The sequence below is a fragment of the Tamandua tetradactyla genome, chromosome 26 (assembly GCF_023851605.1).
Source record: "Tamandua tetradactyla isolate mTamTet1 chromosome 26, mTamTet1.pri, whole genome shotgun sequence".
In the NCBI taxonomy this organism is placed as follows: Eukaryota; Metazoa; Chordata; class Mammalia; order Pilosa; family Myrmecophagidae; genus Tamandua; species Tamandua tetradactyla.
Window position 1 is genome coordinate 34149609 of NC_135352.1, and position 21362 is coordinate 34170970.

Below are 21362 nucleotides of genomic sequence, written 5' to 3' on the forward strand. Positions count from 1 at the left end.
GGCTAGGAAAATTCCAAATCAAAGAATCATCAAGGTGGTTTTCCTCCTGGAAGATGTGGTATCCTGAGGCTGGCTGCTGGGGATCCTTTGTCTTTCGGTTTGGCAGCGCCTGTGGTCTCTCTCTTCTCTTCCAGATTCCATTGATTTCAACTTCTGACTGCTCCCACTGTGGCTTTCTATCTGTCTGAATTTCATTTTGTTCATAAAGGATTCCAGTAATAGGATTAAGACCATCCTGATTGAATTGGACCACATGGCAACTGAAGTAACCTCATCAAAAAGCTCTCCTTGCAATGGGTTTATACCCACAGGAATGAATCACATTGAAGAACATTTTTGTGTATGTGTGTGTGAGATACATACAGTCCCAAACTTTCACAATGCTATACAGTAAAGATGATATTCAAAGTTAAATAATATTTTTCAAGTGTGTTTTTCTCTTTTGTAGCATATTTGTCATACCTGGCATCTCATAAAGCCCCACAATTAGGAGATGTTATTTCTATGGTTATTTGTCCCTAAGTGTCACACAGTTTGCTGCACTGGATTGAAAATACAAAATAGGCTGTGCTTTTCCCCTAAAGGAAAAACATCTGTTGTCCCCTTCCTCATAGGATTTTGCTTCCACTTAATCCCACATTAATAATTTTTAGAAGAAAAATACAGAGTTTATTTTATCACTCACAGACATTTCAATATGTATAACATATTCGTATTAGTTAATATTTATAGTTAGTTCAAATGAATATTATGAACTTCTATAAAAGATATGTTCATAGAAGATTATTATGTTATATGCAAAGAAAATGCACAGAAGACATGTTTAACAATTCATGGAAAAGTTGATACTCAATACCAGAGAGTCATTATTGATATAGTATAAATTCTAGAGTGGGGTAATTCATTTTGAGTCTTGAATCAGCCTAACTAACCATGCTATCTTGGACTCATCATGTTATTTATCTCTGCACACATCACCTGACAATATCTCTGAAGACATTTTCATTAGACAATGGGGATAAAACATTAAGCTGCCTATAACTCAGGGAAGCAGTAGAGGTAAAACAGTGCAATGAACACAAAATAAATCATCACGGTATTTAATGTAGCATTGCTCTTGACCAAGGAACCCACTTCATGGCAAATGAGGTATGGGAATGGGCACATACTCATGGAATTCACTGGTCTTACCATGTCCCCCATCATCCTGAAGAAGCTGGATGTAAAAAGAGTGGAATGTCCTTTTGAAGACTCAGTTACAATGTTAACTGGTATATTAGTGAGGGTTCTCTGGGAAAACAGAACCAACAGGAGATATCTATAAATATGAGGTTTGATAAAGGTGTCCAGAATCAAGGGGTGAAATGGAAATGGTGTTATTCACTATTACCCCTACTGATACACTAGGACAATTTTTACTTCCTGTCTCTACAACTTTAACTCTCATGGCCCACAGGTCTCAGTTTCAAAAGGTAGAAGAGATGCAAGAATTATTCCACTGAGCTGGACATTAATACTGCCATCAGCAACTTTGGGCTTTTCATGCCTCTGAATCAACAGGCAAGGAAGGGGATTACTGTACTGGCTGGGGTGACTGACCCTGATTATCAAGGGGAAATTAGACTGGTATTACACAGTGGAGCTCAAGAAGAGTTTGCCTGGAATACAAGACATGTCTTAGGGCATCTCCTAATATGTACGTGCCCTGTCATTAACAGCAATGGAAAACTGCAAAAACTCAAAGAACTGCTAATGGCCAAGAAACTTCTGGAATGAAGGTTTGGGTCACCCTGCCAGACAAAGAGGTGCTTGCTGTGGGTAAAGGGAATATTGAATGGGTACTGGAAGAAGTTACTTATAAATTTGAGCTACAGTCATGTGACCAGTTACAGAAATGATGACTGTAAATGTTATGCATATTTCTTCCTTGTTTTGTAATGAATATCTTTGCTTTACTACCTATCTTATCCTGTATCATATAATATAATTTGTATTAACTTTATTTCATAGTATTTAAATGTATAGGATATCAAGTTTAAACATGAATTACCCAAGCACTTGAACCATCTTCTTTGAAAGAGTGTTTCCAGATGTATGCAAGGGGGTTGAATTATCTTAGGTGAAAATATGACTTTTATTTGTTTGTTTTTAAAGTTTAATTATGGTTTTAGGAGATGTGTATGAGTTCCACTTTGACAAGGGGTGAACTGTGATGGTTAAGTTGATGTGTCAACTTGGCTAGGTTATGCTGTCCAGTTGTTTGACCAAGGAAGCCGTGGGCGGATTGCTATTAGGAAAATATTTTATAGATTTAAATCATTAGTACGTTGATTGCATCTATGGCTGATTACATCTACAATCAACTAAGGAGAGTGACTTCAACAATGAGAAAAGTCCTATCCAATCATTTGCAAGCCTTAAAGGGAGACCTGATGATTTCTGAAGTCAGATGAAAGATTTTCCATTGTTACTTCAACCAGCCAGCTTCTCCTGAAGATTTCATCAAAAAGCTTCATCAGTCTGTGGTCTGTCCTATGTAATTTGGATTTGCCTATCTGCACAATCATATGAGCCAATTCCTATACTAGGTATCTCCTGTCAGTTTTGTTTCCCTAGAGGACCCTGACTAATACACTGCTTTAGCCAGAAAACTGAGCTGAGATGTAGCCTACAGCTATACCAACTTCCTGAAATGCTAGGAGACAAGCCTTCTCATTGCACCAGCATTCATTTGTCTAGTCACCTTCAGCATCCAAACTGCTGCTATTGAAATAATTCAAATGGAAACAAAAGCACACTGTCCCTGCCATGTCTTACTCAAATTTCAGCTTCATTATCAAATTAAAGACTTGCAGTTTTAGGTTACTAAGTCAGCTCAGCTTTATGCAACCTTAGATGTTAGAAATATGATGATACATGTGCAGCAGGCCTAGAGATCAATCTGACCACATTGCAATAGAATGTTGGAGACTTCAGAAAAGATTTCAACAAGAAAACTGCAAAACCAGTATATTACTTGATGATTATTTGATGTATTGTGCTATTTGGAACAATATTTTGTTTACCATTCGATATAATGTATAAAGTTTTTAGAATAAAAATTAACAGTATATTCACAAAAACATGCAGATGTGAAAAAGAAAGAATCAGTTATTGACCTCATGTTATAAAACTTTTAAAAAAGGGATCATGCTTTCTGGAATAATGAAAATGTCCTAAATTTGATCGATGGGCTGTATGTAAAACCATGCGATGATACTGTGTACCAGTGGCTGTATGCTTAGGAAGATTTCTATGCTGTGTGAATATTTTTCAATAGAATCACATTTAAAAAAGAATTGTGGTCACAATATATGCTTTATTTATGATTAAACAAATAAAATTTGTATATAAACCAAAATATTATGTATCACTTTTTCATTTATTTTTCGTTTTTTGACATGTGCAGGCTCCAGAAATGCAACCTGGTTCTCCCCAATGGCAGGCAAGAATTCTGCCACTGCTGAGTGACCCCTGCATTGCCCTTGTATCATTTATTTTTAAAGTCATACATTGATGGAGGATGAGAACTAATGGAATTTAAAAAATCCTTTGGCACTATAGCAGTAATTATTTAGGTAATCTTTATAACTGATCAGTCTGTATAGAGGGCAGAAAGAAGTATGAAAAATGCTCTGGGCATTCCATGAGAGTGTGATATCTGTTTTTATGCTATATCGAATTTCTATCAGCTCACTCAGTAATTGGTTGAAAAGATCTGCAGTTTGGGACATTGAAGACACTATACAGCATAACAGAAAGCATTTTTATAAAAGGCTTTATTAAAGGCAAAGGATATAGTATTGAGGAAGAAAGAAAACACAAGTAGGCATTGGGGCTCAGGAGACTTACAAGGACGGTCTCCCAAGTTATTTTCTTAGTCAAACAGGGCTGTGATTAATTTCTGGAGTATGACATGTGCAAGAAATATTGGTATTAGGAAAGTTCCAGTGAAATTTTTCAGTAGTCACTTCCTTTCTCTCAGGTCAAGCCAGGATGTCCAATGGATAGCACCAGGTAAATAACAATCTAGTCCTGAGTGTCATTATGGAAGGTTTGAACTCTAAACTACACATTAAAAATCATCAGTTAGCACATTCATATTTATCTCATCAAGAGTCAGTCCCACACTTCCAGCCACCCCTGGAGTTTAACACAAAGCTTTGACAATTCAGCTAAAATAACTGTCTCACACAATGACACATAGTAGGAACCTAGTAAATATTTGTTAAATGCCTGCAGTAGTGTAGAGCCTAAGCAATCAGAAAATATAAGCCCAGAAAGATAAAGCACATACTTTGAAGCAAATACTTGATTTAAAAGCAGATGAATTGAAATGAGGAAGAACAAACTCCATTGAAATAATCTAGGAGTCTGTGGTCATAATTACCATAAATGGGAGGGAAGCCAGTCTACTAATGCGGTAATTCGTTCCCGATACCAACAGTTGTTTGTTGAGAGGTTACTTTGTGCCACACACAGTACTTCCCCTGCTCTTTCATTGTTTTCATAGAATATTCATCTAGAGGGTTTAGCCTGATCTAAATCTCTTAAATAGAGCGAGCTTTCTGAAGCCCAAGTTTCTTGAAACAACTTTGTATTGACACATCCAAATAACTCATTACTTCAAGAGTGTTTTATTTGGATCCCAGTGAGACCCATCTTAGGAGAAGAATTTCAATCACTGGGACATAAACTGTGAGGAATCAAATTGTTCATACAAATATAGCCAATGGTACGATGGTGTTATTTTAGAACTGTGATTACCACTTGGGTGGCTCAACCCAAATGAAGCTAGCCAAGATTGCCTAGATTCACAGATAATCTCTAGTCAGTGCATAGAAAATGTCAAATTTTGCCTTAAGATAAATTCCCAGAACTAATAAACATTTTCTGGAGCAGAACTTACAGGTCAGTCAGCAGGGCCCACCTGCCAGAGTGTTACTGATATACTTAATAAAGAATGGCCTAGAACGCACATTATCTATGAATATTTTACTTCCTTCTTTAGTCACAAGATAAGTCTTATTATGAAAATATTTAATATATTAAAGTGGGTTTGTTACCTAAGCATAGCATATTTCCAAAATTTAACACTATGGTGCATCCCAAATGTTTTGTGGATGCAATACTTTAACGATATTGCTGTTTCAACTCTGACATTCTAGAGGTCACGTTTCATCTTATTAAAATGTTCTAATAGTTGAAATCTGAAGATTTTGTATGATTTTTCTGATGTTTCAGTTTGCTGGTTCTTTTTTATAATCATAATATCCCACCCAAACACAAGAAACAAAGCCCAAACTAATAACTTGTTGATAAACAGGTCAAGTAAAATGTGGAGCCGGATTATAGTTAGGAAAATGAAAAATAAGATTTTTCAGCTAGTCTAAATTATCCCAAAGAGCACAAAATTAAAACTAGAGAAACATATTACATGAACAATTGACCACACATTAAACTAAGAAAGCACCACGTTATCACATTGTTATTTAACAGCTTCTTTCAATTTTCTCCACCCCACCTCCAAACAGAAAATAGAAACTTAAGTTGAAAAACAGGATTCAGTTATCAGTTTACATTATATCCAAAATTCTATCTTAATGAGATAGTGTTATCATGGAGTTTACTGCATTTTTTGTTTGTTTGTTTGTTTGTTTGTTTGTTTTTACATGGACAGGCACCAGGAGTCTAACCCAGGTCTCTGGTACGGCAGGCAAGAATTCTGCCACTGAGCCACCATCATACCACCCATTTTACTGCATTTTTAAGTTGTTTTCTACTAATAATTAATAAAGAGAAGACTGGTGTAACCGTAAATGTCATAACAGAAAAATATTTCACTTTAGTGTTTCTATGTTTTTTTTATTTACCATCTAATGCACATATTCTCGAACACTTTTTGTCATAAGATGACTTTTGATTCATGATAATGAATTTGAGCATTGCCTATTTTATTTTAATTGAAGATTTAAAATTTATCAATACACTCGGGTCCTATATTGACTTAATATCTCTCCTTTCTAATTCAACTTTATAATTTATCAGTTGTTATAACCATAAAAATTAGCATAAAGAAACCCATTCAATTGTTCTCACAGGTTTTGTCTTCTGGGAGAATTAAAATCCAAACCTCAAAATGTTCTTGTGGAACAGTGCAATTCTGTGCAATTTTACGAGTTCTGCAACTGTATCATTGATGGCAGTTGAATGAAATTTTCTGAAGTGATGCAGATTTACATTAAATAGTTTCAATTATATACTCAGGTAAAAAAGAAATATCCCTTTTTATTTCTACCCTCCATAGAGTGTATGCATTGTTTTCAGAATGGATATTTTGTCTTCTTATTTATAGTTACATTTCCAAATATGTGTTATTTAATATAGGAAGAATAGAAAAATAAGAACTTAAACTACCCTACGTTTTTCTGAAAACTATTTTTTATGGCCATTTAAAGCTCTTTAATGACTAGTTTTCTTCTCTCCCTGCCAATTATTCCCCCAAGCCACAGATGTCAGTTTCTACTCATCTGCTGCTCTATTTCTTACTGACACCCTGCAGATCGCATGGTTAGAATTCCAGCTTGAATTGCATCATTTGACCAAGAAAGGAGTTTTAAAATCTGCTGCCTCTTCCTTTGGTTTCTCTTTACCTCACTCCCACGAGTTTTTATGCTTTTGAATATTTTTATTTCAATTTTTTTTTAAGTTGGGCACTTACAGTATATGTAGGCCTTTATTTTGGTTTTGACAATTCTCAAATTATAAAATGGTTCCCTTTGAGCAATAATTTATATTAAGGAATTGTATATGACAAAGTTTTTCAATGCAAGTCAACTATATAGTTGTTTAACATCTATAGTTAACAACTATATAGTTGTTAAGCATCTATATAGATGTTTAAAGCAATGGACACAATGCTTTTGTAAAAACATTAAAAGGGGTCATTTATTTAAATATATTTCAGTGGCATTTGGCTTATAATAATCAAGTTAATATTAATTTTCAAATATTATTTTAATGGTTTAACTACTGCTTTTTTGATTAATCAAAATCTAAGAAAAAATATTCTCAACATTCTGAAATACTTTAATCAGTTGATGATTTTTTTACAATATTGCAGAAATATTTAATTCTTACAAAAAAGTTAATGGCATGAAATTGTCCTCATTTACACAAGGGTTTGACTTTGTATAGTATGCAATTTTAAACCTATTTCCACATCTTCCTTATGTACTATCTTCCATCTTTGCTAACATCATATTTCAACAACTTGAGGAAATCAATACTATCATCTTCATCTCAAGTCTATTTCCAAGAAAATACTTATAATTCATTCATATTAGAGTCAGGATTTTAGTATGTGTGTTTTTATATCACCTGTGATTTTGTTTAATACCCACTCTACGTCTCCACCCAAAGGAACATCGAATCAGAAATTCTGGGATAGGTCCAAAAATGTTTAAGTACTGAAGACACATTGTAATTCTGATTTGAGTTCTTTGAGCTAATTTTAAAAACTTTATATAAAGAAATAGATAACTAACTGCAGCATGAGATATCTCCCCACCCACAACATTTTTTCCTTAATGATAGTATTTGTTATTTGTTATTATTTTCATTTACTAACGAATGGAGGGGAAAAAAACTGAGGAAGAAAGGAAACCGTTTTTCTAGTAAATCCTTAAATTTTATCACATAATTACATTTGCATCATCTCTATATCCTGTGCCAGTAATGTCCACAAATCATTTTATATAAAAATGGTCATGAACTATGAATTAAAACAATTCCCAAGAAAGTTTGCAAAATACTATGCTCTTTATAGGCACAAGTTTTGCAGTCTGTTTACCTGGGACCACATTCCGGTTCTTCAATGTACTCAATAACTTAAGCTCTCTGAGTCTGAGCTTCCCAATCTATAAAATTATTTAAAAAGCAGTCAGTGTTTCATAAAGCAATTGTGAAGATGAAATGCATTAAAGCATCTAATGCATTTAAAATAGTGCCTCATATCTCATATCTGACTTAGTAAAGGCTAGTTCTGCATACCGATTATTTTTGGTGATGCCAATTATTATTTAATAAATTTGTTTTATTTGAAGTAAGATAACACTGAAATATGTTGATATCTTTGTGCTGTTTTCATAATAAAGGTTTATGCAAAACTTTCCTTTGATTTTAAAATATACTAACGAAGTTTTTTTGATGCTTACAAGCAAATCTATCTTTGTTATTTTTGTGAGTCCCAGGTAGTACATAGAGATAGAATAATAGCATGCTTTGGGGACATAAACAATCTGAAAGATCCCTTACCCATACTTTGACTCACAAAAACTCTAGGAAATGAATCATATACTAGATATACGCAAAATTAGATATTCCATTAAATTCCTGCTATGCTTTAATGGCTTCAAAAGTTTAAAGATGTTGTATGTGATTAGGGAACTATAATGTATTATGATTTAATTCCATGCAATTATTTCACCTTTAAGCTTTGTCAAATCACATTTTTTCCATTGTGTATTTACATAAAATAGTGTCTTCTTAACTTGATCCATACCAAGATTCAATATATAATTTAAATCATTTTGGCATTTGTCTTTAGTGATATCATTTAAATCTTGTTATACCATATAGTCTTTGGTACAGATGGCTGAAAGAATGAATGGTCCATGTGGAGCATTTTAGTTTTCTGGTCACTGCTCTGTCATGTACAATCCCTGGGGCACATGTGCCTCCTTTATTTTGTTTCTGGCAGCCTTGTGTAAATTGGAGTGTTCCTATTCTCATCTGCTCATTCCTTTACTGTCATAACAATCCCATTTTGTATTGGGAATTGGTCTTCTCTGAGGCTTAAATATTGTTTTATGTTCTTTATGGTTTATATATTCTAAATGAAAACTAAGATTTATGATGCCCTAGAGAGACCACTTGGTTTCAGTCCTTCAAAGAAAAATGTTACATTAAAGACAGTGCTGGTAACCCTGCAGTGTATTAGAACATTTCATGAAATATTAACTATGCTTGAAAGAGAGACAACAGCATGCTTAGTTATGGAGCTGACAATTATTGTATGTATTATTGTGATATTATGAATATTCACAACATTTCTTAAATTACTTTATGGTTTTCTAAGACAGTGTTCAATGTGAGACCTTCCCTAGAACTAAACACACCCTTTTTCACAGAAGTTCCTAAAGTATTCTCTTTGTATCACTACACAGAAAGTGCTTGAATAACCTTAAGGGAATTCATCTGTTTCTTGTAGAAGAATCTGTCTTTTATTTCAACTTAGCTTTTTGGTTTAAATTGGAAACATTAATAAATTTCACTGGATGCCATATAAATTATATTTCCATCCAAACAAAAGCAACCACTATTTCCAAGCTTTGTTTACAAAAGATTATTTTTAAATTATTTTCCCCAAACTAAAAATAGCATAGCTCATGAAACAGCTTATACGAAGACCATGTATTTAAGGTAGCAAATACAATGCTGCTATTTTAATCATTAGTTGTGATTCAGTCTCTATTTTCTTTCTCCTTTTCTTTTCTAAGACTAAAGTCAGATGATATTAGGATCAAATACCCTAACCTTGGACTATGACATTTCACGAGATTTCTTTTTGAGACAATATAAGTACTCCTTCCTGGTTTGCACACTTCCTTTACTCACAAAAATTCTTTGGCGAAAGTCATTTATGATCTTCAATTTGCTATCACAATAATTTTCCCATATCTACTTTTATATGAGAACCATTTGATTTAGTTGATTGGATTTCTCCTCAAGAGACTGTTGCTTCCTTAAATTCTGTGACTCAGCATTCCTGTTGTCAGTTGCCAACAAGGAACCATACCTTTTCTTTTTTTGCTAACCGAATTTCAATTTTATACTGATATTATGCAAATTTTTTTAACTTAGAGTTTCTACAACCCTTAGTCAATATGAGGGGTCCTGGATTGCCTAAAATAATCTAACTGATGAAGAGGAAAGGAAGAATGGAAATTGGGGACAGCTACAGCTGCTAACCCTAACAACAGATGCATGATGTTTTTTGTGTGTGTTCTTTTTGGGAGAGGGGGTGATGCAGTCAGTGTAACATGCCCAGGGTGCCATAGATCCACAGAATACTTTTCAATTTTTAATTAATGTTTTTAGTAGTTTTATTAAGATATATTCACACATCACACAACCTTACAAAGTATAAAATAAATGGCACACAGTATCATCACATAGTTGTGCATTCATCACCACAATCAAATTTGGAATATTTTAATTATTCAAAAAAATCCTATACCCTATATCCCCCACTATTATTAGCCCTGCACATAGATGTAGTACATTGGTTATTGTTGATAAAAGACTATACAATATTATTGTTAGCTGTAGTACATAATTTTCAATAAGTGCAATTTTTCCCATGTGCCATTCTATTACTAACTCCTTGTAATAGTGACATACATTTTGTTCTATTTCATAAAAGATCATTTTTATATTTGTACTATTAATCACTGTCATCATCCACCACAAGGTTCATTGTGTTGTGTATCCCATCTTTTATCCTCTAGCTTTCTTTCCAAACATACTTGACTCTAAACCTTCCCTTTTGACCACAATCATATACATAATTCTGTGTTGTTAATTACACCAATCATATTGTGATACCATCACCTCTAGCCATTTCAAACATTTAAACTCAATTTAAAAATTCTGTACTCAAGCATTCTGTACACATGGATGAACCTTGAAAATACTATATTGAGTGAAATAAGTCAGACACAAAAGGACAAATATTGCATGATCTCTCTTATATGAACTAATTATGGTATGGGAACTGATAGTGATGAAATATAGAATACAGGTTATCAGGAGATAGAATGAGGCTCTAGAATGGACAGTGGCTGCTTTGCACGTGCAGAATTTTTAACTAGATTGAATTTAAATGTTTGGAAATGGATAGAGGTGTTGGTAGCTCAATATGGTGAGTGTAATTAACAGCACTGAATTACATATGCGATTATGGTTGAGAGAGGGAAGTTTAGAGTGCATCATATTGATTTATAACTGTAAAATGATTTGACATGTGGAAAATACCAACAGTTATCTTAATATACATCTAAAAGGATAATGTCTTGTCCTTCATTTAGTGGGGCATTTAAGTACAGGTCCACAGGAATGACAAAATACTATGTATCCACAGTTATCTCACAATTATAGTTGGGGATATCAACACTTTTCTCTTAGCAACTGATAAAAGTACTAGGCAGAAAATCAGCAAAGATATAGAAGATTTGAATAACCTAATAGAAGGCAGGTTCCAATTGAACTTTATAGAACACTCCTCCCAAAGAGGGCAGGATACACATTTTTAAGGGTTGTGGAACATTCTCCAAGATAGACTACATCCTGGGATGAAAAAACAAATGTCAAGTTATTGAAACAATACAGAAAATCTTCTTTTACCATAATGGACTCAAACTTGAAACAATTAGAGAAAGGCAACAAAAAAATATCTAAACGTGGGAATTAAAACAACACATTTTAAATATCCCATAGATAAAAGAAGAAATCCAAAAGTAAATTTAAGTACACATCCACACACAACTGAATGAAAATGAAAATACAACATTTAAAAATATGTAGGATGACTCTACAGCTCTACTGAGAGGGAAATTCATAGCAGTCACTTATCCTCTTTCTCTCTTCTCCTTTGGCTACAAACTATGGATTACATTTCAAAAGACTTTCCTTTACCTTTTTCTACATATAGAAGCTGAAGTCTCTTTTGCCAGCCTCTCAGTCTCCCTTCCATCTAGGACCTGTCATGTGACCTAGCTCTGTTAATGACAGGTAAGTACAAGTCCTTGGTGAAGCTCTCAGCCAAGATGATGATAAAGACAATCTGAATTGGCCCATGGAATTGTGTTATTTGTACTTTTGTACTGTTGTCTTTCTCCATTCTTGCTAACTGTAATGCAGATTTGATGTGGTAAGGAGCTATAGGTATGTTACAGTCATGATAATAAGAGCCATACACTAACCAGAGTAGACGGGAAAAGAAAGGAACCCAGAGTAAGATTGCTTGGGCCTCATTTTAAGTCATAAAAAAGTACCACAGGGTGGGCCACAGTGGCTCAGCAGCCAGAATTATTGCCTGCCATGCTGAAGACCCAGGTTGGCTTCCCAGTGCCTGTCCATGCCAAAAAACAAAAACAAAAACAAAAGCAAACGAACAAACAAAGAATATATACAGAGAACATCTTGTTGGATCATCATGGTTGGATTTCGATTTGTGGTTGCTTCACACATAAATCGCGGAAAATATCTGTTTATCTAGAGAGTGTAAAAATAATTTTTCTGTACATCAGTTGTATAATTTTAGTGATTCCTTGTTGTTTTCACCAAAAATAACAAACCAATCAAAGCAAACAAACAGAACCACAATGCACCGTCAATAAAAATCAACAACAAAACCGAGCCAGCCATTAGAGACTTTCCTAAACGTGGTGATGATGGTGATAATTGTGATAACAACAAAGGAGGTGAGAAAATCAAAGCAAGTTATTGACTGCTTACTTTGCATCAAGCACTGTTCTAAGCACTAATAGGTATTATTATATTTAAACTTCCAAATAAGCAAATGATTTAAAGTTGTCATTTCCCTATTTTCTAGATGACACAGTTGAGCTTTGAGTTAAATTATTTTTTCAACATATGACAGCAGAGGAGCATCAGTTATGGAATTCCAACTTGGGTCTGTTTGCCTCTAGAGCTGTGTCTTAACATCAGTTATTCTATCTGCATTATAGTTACTCAGAAGTATGAAATGATACTTGTTACGGTTTCGTTAGAATTTCTCTGAGGTATCCAGAGTTGTAGTATGTCATTACATATATTCAGCCTTGCACAAAATATGGAAAACATCATAGCATTAATATTTCATGGAAGGTAGCATACTTATCCAGCTGTGTAAATATGAATGCAGGTCAAAGATCATACGCATTTTGAACTCATAAACATTATTTCTTTACAATGTTTGTAATGGTCACTAGACAATTTTTAAATTTACACGATTTTTTTTTCTCTCTTAATTCATATTATTGATCAAAGAGGAACAACACTAAAAAGGATACTAAAGAAACTCAGGTGGCTAAGTAGAGATCTCATAGCTTAGGAATGTGTTCCATCTTAAAAGACTGAACAAAAGATTATGTGAGTTTCACACTCTATTTTATTCCAAACTCTCACTTTTTATTAGTTTAGCTTTATTTAATCAATTCTCTTTAGGCATGATTATTTGAATTATTTATCATTAAAAGCTCTATAATTAAAATTATTTTAGTGTGTGATTTTTGCTCTCTTTTTATTCTTCCTACCTACACACGGAAAGGATAGCAGTCAAATTATGTAATTCATTTACTTTTTAATTTAGCTATTATAACATATATTCCTTTGAATTAACATATTGCAAAAGCGTCAGATGCAGGTAAGTCTTTATCTGGTTTTAGTAGAAAACATTTTAATGGTTTAATACTCCTTATGATTCAATTTATATTATAAAGCAATTATAGGCATTTTCATTTGGTAGGCAACAGAGAGTAATTCTTTCATTTGACTAAGTTGTTTCCTATTACTTTTTGTACTCTCTTGATAGTAATCAATTCTTTAATGCTTTCTAGATTTCTAGTGAACTATTGCTACATTTAGATGCAATACAAAATCAATAACAGATAATATACCAATTAGATACAGCAGCTTGAAAGCTGTTTTGCCTACAGGTGTCATGTACAAATATTACGTGGATATGTGTTGGAAAGATCAGGAAATTATGGTAATTTCAGCAATAAATTTGCATGTATATTTGAAAGCATATTCATAAATATGAAAAAAAAACCTGGAAGAGCAGATAAGGTAAGATTTTTATGCACATGAAGGGCTTTTGTTCTTTGAAAAACTGCCTAATTAAGATACTGCAATATATTCTGTATGCTCACTTTCTCCATGAGACTTTCTTTCATGAATCACATTCAAATGGCTTATTGAACTGAAACAAAGCTAAGCAACACACTGTCTGATTCTGTTACCATAACCACAGTTGTGTCTGCTCGGCCTGGTTCTCATTCTGTGTTCCTGTTCATCTTTCCTTCTTTATTCATTTTTAAAGATATTGGTAGAGGACACATAATCAATGGGTATCAACAGCGTTACAATTCTTAGTAAATATACTGAGGTCAGTTCATAAATCCAGGAAATTCACATGAGAGCAATATAAAACACAACTCTGGTATATTATATCATGGGATATAACACTTTACTTTATCATGGAGTATCAAGTAACCAGCTTGAAAAGTTTGAAACTTTAAAAAATATTTCTTTTTCTTTTTATTTTTTTTCAAATTTTTGTATGCTGTATAGTGGGGGGGGGTCACATTTCATTCTTTTTCCATGTGAATATCCTGTTATTGTAGAACCATTTATTGATATTGTGGGGGGAGGGGTGACGCAGTGCATGGACTGGGAATTGAACCCAGGTCTCCCGCATGGAAGGCAAGAATTCTACCACTGAACTACCCTTGCACGCCTTCTGTTTATTTTTTAATTCTTCTATTCAAAGTCGTGTTACAGCTTTATCAATATTAGACACACTTCAAAATTCAAATGTCTAGAAAATGATTGTAGGTTTAATGAATTCACAAAAGCAGGCTCTTTGTGATTATGTGACCAGGCATGGTGTATTAGTTAAGGTCCTCTAGAGAAACAGAATCAACAGGGAACACTCGCTAATATAAAATTTATAAAATTATCTCACATGACAGTGGGAACTCAGAGTCCAAAATCCACAGAGCAAGCTGGGAAGCTGACGATTCTGATGGAGGGTCTGGACAAACTCCACACGAGAGCCTGTCTTTTCAGAATCCTCCTTAAAAGGCTTCCAGTGACTAGATTGAGCATCACTCATTGCAGAAGACACTCCCTTTGGCTGATTACAAATGGAATCAGCTGAGGATGCAGCTGACGTGATCATGATTTAATTCTATGAAATGTCCTCATTGCAACAGACAGGTCAGCACTTGCCCAACCAGACAAACAGGTATCACCACTTGGCCAAGTTGACACATGAAGCTGACCATGACAGTCCACCCCTTGTCAACCTGGCAGTTATACATATCACCTTAAACCACAAAAAAAATTAAAACACACATTTTTTTTTCACCTAACAATATTCAACTGCCCTGCACATTACTGGAAACACATTAACTCTCTCCTGAATAGTGTGCAAGTCCCTGGGTAATACTCATTCTTAAACTTGATATCTTACAACTTAAATAGTATAACAGGAACAAAACAGCATCACAGTCCTCATTTCTGTAACTGATCACGTGGTCGAAGTTCATATTTATCACTAGCTTCTTCCGTTACCCATTCCATGTTCTCTTTACTCTCAGCAAGCACTTCAGCTGGCCGTGGTTCTTTACCTGGTGGGGTGACCCAGACCTTCATTCCTGAAATTTCAGACCCACTGTTAGCCCTGCCTGGATTGGGCTGTTGCAGTTTTCCATTGATTTTAATCACAGGGCATGGTAATATTAAAAGATGCCCTAGTGATCCCCTATATTCCAAGAAAACTCTTCTTTACCTCCATTGTGTACTTGCAGTCTTATTTCTCCCTGATAATCAGGGTCAATCACCCTAGACAATAATGCAATTCCTTTCTTTGCTTGCTGATCCAGGGACATGAGTAGCCCAAAGTGACCAGGTGGCGATCTTAGATTCCAGTTCAGTGGAATCATTGTTGTTTCTCCTAGTGGAAGCACTCCCAATTTTGGAACTAAAATCTGTAGACCAGCAGAGATCAGGATCACAGGGATAGCAAACAAAAATTTTCCTAGTGGTAAAAGTGAATGGTAGCACTCCCATTTCATCCCTTGGTTCCTGGGCCTATGGATCCTGGCTATGGGAGAAAGAGCACCATGCAGCGGACAATTATTCAGAGCATATACAGCTTCCTGGAGAACATTAACCCAGTCTTTCAAGGTATTGCTACCTAGTTGGCACCATAATTGAGTTTTCGAAAAGCCTTCCACCTTTCTAACAATGCAGTTGCTTCTGGGTGATGGGGAACATGGTAAGAGCAGAGAATTCCATGAGCATTTGCCCATTCCCACACTTCATTTGCTGTGAAGTGTGTTCCTTGATCTGAAGCAATATTGTGTGGAATACCATGATGATGGATAAGGCATTCTGTAAGCCCACAGATGGTAGTTTTGGCGGAAGCATTGCATGCATGGAAACCAAACCCATATCCAGAGTTTGTGTCTATTCCAGTTAGAACAAATTGCTGCCCCTTCCATGAAGGGAGTGGTCCAATGTAATCAACCTGCCACCATGTAGCTGGCTGGTCACATCGGGGAATGGTGCCATATTGGGGGCTGAGTGTGGGTCTCTGCTGCTGGCAGATTGGGCATTCAGCAGTGACTGTAGCCAGGTCAGTCTTGGTGAGTGGTAGTCCATGTTGCTGAGCCCATGCATAACCTCCATCCCTACCACCATGACCATTTTGTTCATGAGCCCATTGGGCAATGACAAGAGTTGCTGGGGAAAGAGGCTGACTGGTATCCACAGAACAGGTCATCTTATCCACTTGATTATTAAAACCTTCATCTGCTGAAATCACCTTCTGGTGTGTATTCACATGGAACACAAATATCTTCATGTTTTTAGTCCACTCAGAAAGGTCTATTCACATACTTCTTCCCCAGACTTCTTTGTCACCAACTTCCCAAATATGGACTTTCCAAGTCCCTGACCATCCAGCCAAACCATTAGCAACAGCCCATGAGTCAATATACAAATGCACCTCTGGCCAGTTTTCCTTCCAAGCAAAATGAACAACCAGGTGCCCTGATCAAAGTTATGCCCACTGGGAGGATTTCCACTCACCACTGTCCTTCAAGGACACCCCACAAAGGGCTTGTAGTGCTGCAGCTGTCTACTTCCAGGTGGTATCTGCATATCATCCTGAACCATCTGTAAAGCAGGCCTGAGTTTTCTCTTTCTCAGTCAATTCAGTGTAAGGAACTCCCCATGAGGTCATAGGTCTCGTCTGGGGAAGAGAAGGTAATGTGGGAGGAGTGGAGATGATGGGCATTTAGGCCACTTCTTCATGTAACTTATATGTGCCTTCAGGACCTGCTCTGGCCCTCTCTCATATATACCATTTCCATTTTACAATAGAGTGCCGCTGTGCAAGCCCAACTTTATGACTTGGTGGGTCAGACAACAGCCAGCTCATGATAGGCAACTCAGGTCTCATGGTAACTTGGTGGCCTGTGGTTAAGTGTTTGTCTATACTAAAGCCCAGTAGCAGGCCAAAAGCTGTTTCTCAAAAAAGAGTAGTTATCTGCAGCAGATGCTAAGGCTTTGCTCCAAAATCCTAAGGGTCTGTGCTGTGATTCTCCCATAAGGGCCTGCCAAAGGCTCCAGACAGCGTCTCTATTTGCCACTGACACTTCCATCACCATTGGATCTGCTGGATCATATGGTCCAAGTGACAGAGCAGCTTGTACAGCAGCCTGGACCTGTCACAGAGCCTCCTCTTTTCAGGTCCCCACTCAAAATTAGCAGTTTTTTCTAATAACTCGATAAATGGGCCAGAGTAGCACACCCAAATGAGGAATATGTTATCGCCAAAATCCAAAGAGGCCAACTAGGCATTGTGCCTCTTATTTGGTCATAGGAGGGGCCAGATGCAGTAACTTATCCTTCACCTTAGAAGGGACATCTCCACATGCCCCACACCACTGGACACCTAGAAATTTCACTGAGGTAGAAGGCCCCTGTATTTTTGATGGATTTATCTCCCATCCCCTGTCATGCAAATGCCTTACCAGTAAGTCTAGAGTAGTTGCTACTTCTTGCTCACTAGGTTCAATCAACGTGATATCATCAATATACTGTATCAGTGTGGTGTCTTGTAGGAGGGAGAAATGGTCAAGTTCCCTGCAGACAAGTTTATGACATAGGGCTGGAGAGTTGATATACCCCTGAGGTAGGACAGTGAAAGTATACTGCTGACCTTGCCAGCTGAAAGCAAACTGTTTCTGGTGGTCCTTACCAACAGCTACTGAGAAAAAAACATTTGCCAGATCAATAGCTGCATACCAGGTACCAGGGAATGTATTGATTTGCTCAAGCAATGATACCACAACTGGAACAGCAGCTGCAATTGGAGTTACCACCTGGTTGAGCTTATGATAATCCACTGTCATCTTCTAAGACCCATCTGTTTTCTGCATAGGCCAAATAGGAGAGTTAAATGGGGATGCAGTGGGAATCAGCACTCCTGCATCCTTCAAGTCCTTAAGAGTGGCAGTAATCTCTGCAATCCCTCCAGGAATCTGGTATTGCTTCTGATTTACTATTTTGCTTGGTAGAGGCAGTTCTGGTGGCTCCCACTTGGCCTTTCCCACCATAATAGCCCTCACTGCATGAGTTAGAGACCCAATATGGGGACTCTACCAGTTGCTCAGTATGTCTATACCAATTATACATTCTGGAACTGGGGAAATAACTATAGAATGAGTCTGGGGACTGACTGGACACACTGTGAGACAGATCTGAACTAAAACTCCATTGATCACCTGGCCTCCATAAACCCCCACTCTGAATGGTGAACCAGAGTGATATTTTTGGTTCCCTTAGAATTAATGTCACTTCTGAGCCAGTGTCTAATAATACACGAAATATCTGATCATTTCTTTTTCTCCAGTGCACAGTTATCCTTGTAAAAGGCCATTAGTCTTCTTGGGGAAGACTTGGGGGAAGATTAACAGTATAAATTTGTGACAGTGTAACAGGGTTCCCCCCAAAGGGACCTGGCCTCCCCTTCATTCAATAGACTCTGGGTCTCTAAACTGTCTCAAGTCTGGAAATTTATTAAGGGGCTGTGACTCTGTGTTTTTGTAATTCAGGTTAGACTTCTGTTCCCTTGACCTAGAACTCTTTCATTTATACAGCTCGAACAGGAATTTAGTAGACTGACCTTCAATTGTATTTCTTGATACTCCATGATTTACTAGCCAATGCTAAAAATCTCTTCTAGCCATATTATTTTGACTCCTGCTTTAAGTTTGTTGTCTATTATAATAGCCACCTCCACCCTGTCTTTGGCAATTAAGTGCTGCCACCTGGATTGTGCTAACTCGGGATCCAATCATCTCCATTGTGTTTCAGGATGCCAGCTCTGTGACAGCAGTTCCTACAGTAATATCTGGCCTATAGAGAAGTGCAACTACAGAGCTCTTCAGGGATGATGGCACTAGTCTCACAAATTTATTTCTCACTGTGCTATTAAAAGGTGCATCCTCCGGACATTCCTGGGATGTAAGAGCAGGCTTTGCATGATAAATCCACTCTAACATACCAATGTCTCTAAACCTCTGGATCCCCACATCTACATTATACCAGGGCAGTTCTGGCATTTCAACCTCAGATAATGTCAGCCACCTTTTAATCCATGTGTCAACCAACCATCCAAACAAACTGTTAATACCTTTTCTAACCCCTCGTGCTACAACATTGAAAGCAGAATCTCTGCTTAGTGGCCCCATATCAATAAATTCAACCTGATCCAGCCTTATAGTCCTCCCATCATTATCCCACACCCTTAAAATCCATTGCCACACATATTCCCCTGATTTCTGTCTGTACAAATTGGAAAGCTCACACAGTTCTTGTGGAGTGTAACTCACCTCCTCATGTGTGATACTTTTCACCTCATGTTTAGGGGCCTTTTGGGACTTTAGTCTAGTTGTATGTCTGGAAGAAATGAGGGTTGGTGGGGGTGGGTCATGAAAAGAATTAGAAATATCTTCCAAGCCATTTGTTTCAGGGTCTTCGTTTGCAGTTTCATCTGGTGAAACAGGATTAATCACTCTATGGCTAATCCCTTCATGAGGAGGTTGGGTGGCCAATTCCTAAATTGGCCGAACTGGAAGTGGGGTGGCCATATCCTCAGGGCAAACTATTACAGGGTTATCTAGAGAAGACTTAGCATGACCTAGGGTTTCAATCTCACCCCTGACATCATTATCAATCCACATGTCACCATCCCATTTTTCAAGGTCCCACTCCTTTCCAATCAATGCCCTTATTTTAATGGAAGACACCATGCAAGATTGAGATTTCAGTTTATGTTTTAAAGTTGCTACTCTAACAATAAGATTCTGAGTCTGATTTTCAGAGATCTCAAGTCTACGGCTACAGGAAATAAGATTTTCCTTCAGGATACTCATAGAAACTTCTATATCTGTCAGATGGCACTTAAGTTTCTCATTTAAAGCCTTAAGCTCATCCCTTTCACTCCTTAATGTAGCCAGTGTATCTAACAACAACCAGCCAACATATCTATACCTCTTATTTCCACAAAACTCTGTAAAGGTGTCAAAACATTATCCCCCAGAGCTGGCTTCCTACAAGCGAAGCATTAGGAGAATCAGAGTGTGATATTTTGACTATCTCTTTTGCCAACTTACTCCATGGATTGGGAGTGTCATTCTGATTATGGGAATCAGAGTCCTTAGAGCCTTTGAGTCCAGTCAGAGTAGAAAATAATTCAGAAAAACCCATTTTTAAGATTCTGTTTCTTAAGAACCAGTCCTGGTGCAAGCGTTCTCTAGAGGACCAGAATCAACAAGGATCACTCGCATACATAAAATTTGTAAAAGTGTATCACGTGACCGTGGGAACTCAGAGTCCAAAATCTGAAGGGCAGGCTGTGAAGCTGATGATTCCAATGGAGGGTATGGACGAACTCCACAGAAGAGGCTCACCAGCCAAAACAGGAAGAGCCTGTCTCTTCTGAATCCTCCTTAAAAGGCTTCCAATGATTAGACTGAGCATCACTCATTAAAGAAGACACCCCCTTTGGCTGATTACAAATGGAATCAGCTGCATCTGCTGATCATGATTTAATTCTATGAAATGTCCTCATTGCACCAGACAGGCCAGCATTTGTCCAACCAGACAAACGGGTACCATCACTTGGCCAAGTTGACCCATGAATCTGATCATGACACTTGGTGATATTTCTTAAAGGTATGTTGTTATGTTGTTATATCTACCACATGATATATATATATATATATATATATATATATATATATATTTCAGATATACATTTATTTATTCGCTTTTTTATTATTACCAAATATATTAAATCTGAAATGAATGCTCACTGAAAATTTAACTCCTTTAAGTTTATTTTCACTTTATTTCATGTCTCAAGATCATTTTATTTTTTCTTCTTTGAATTATGAAAT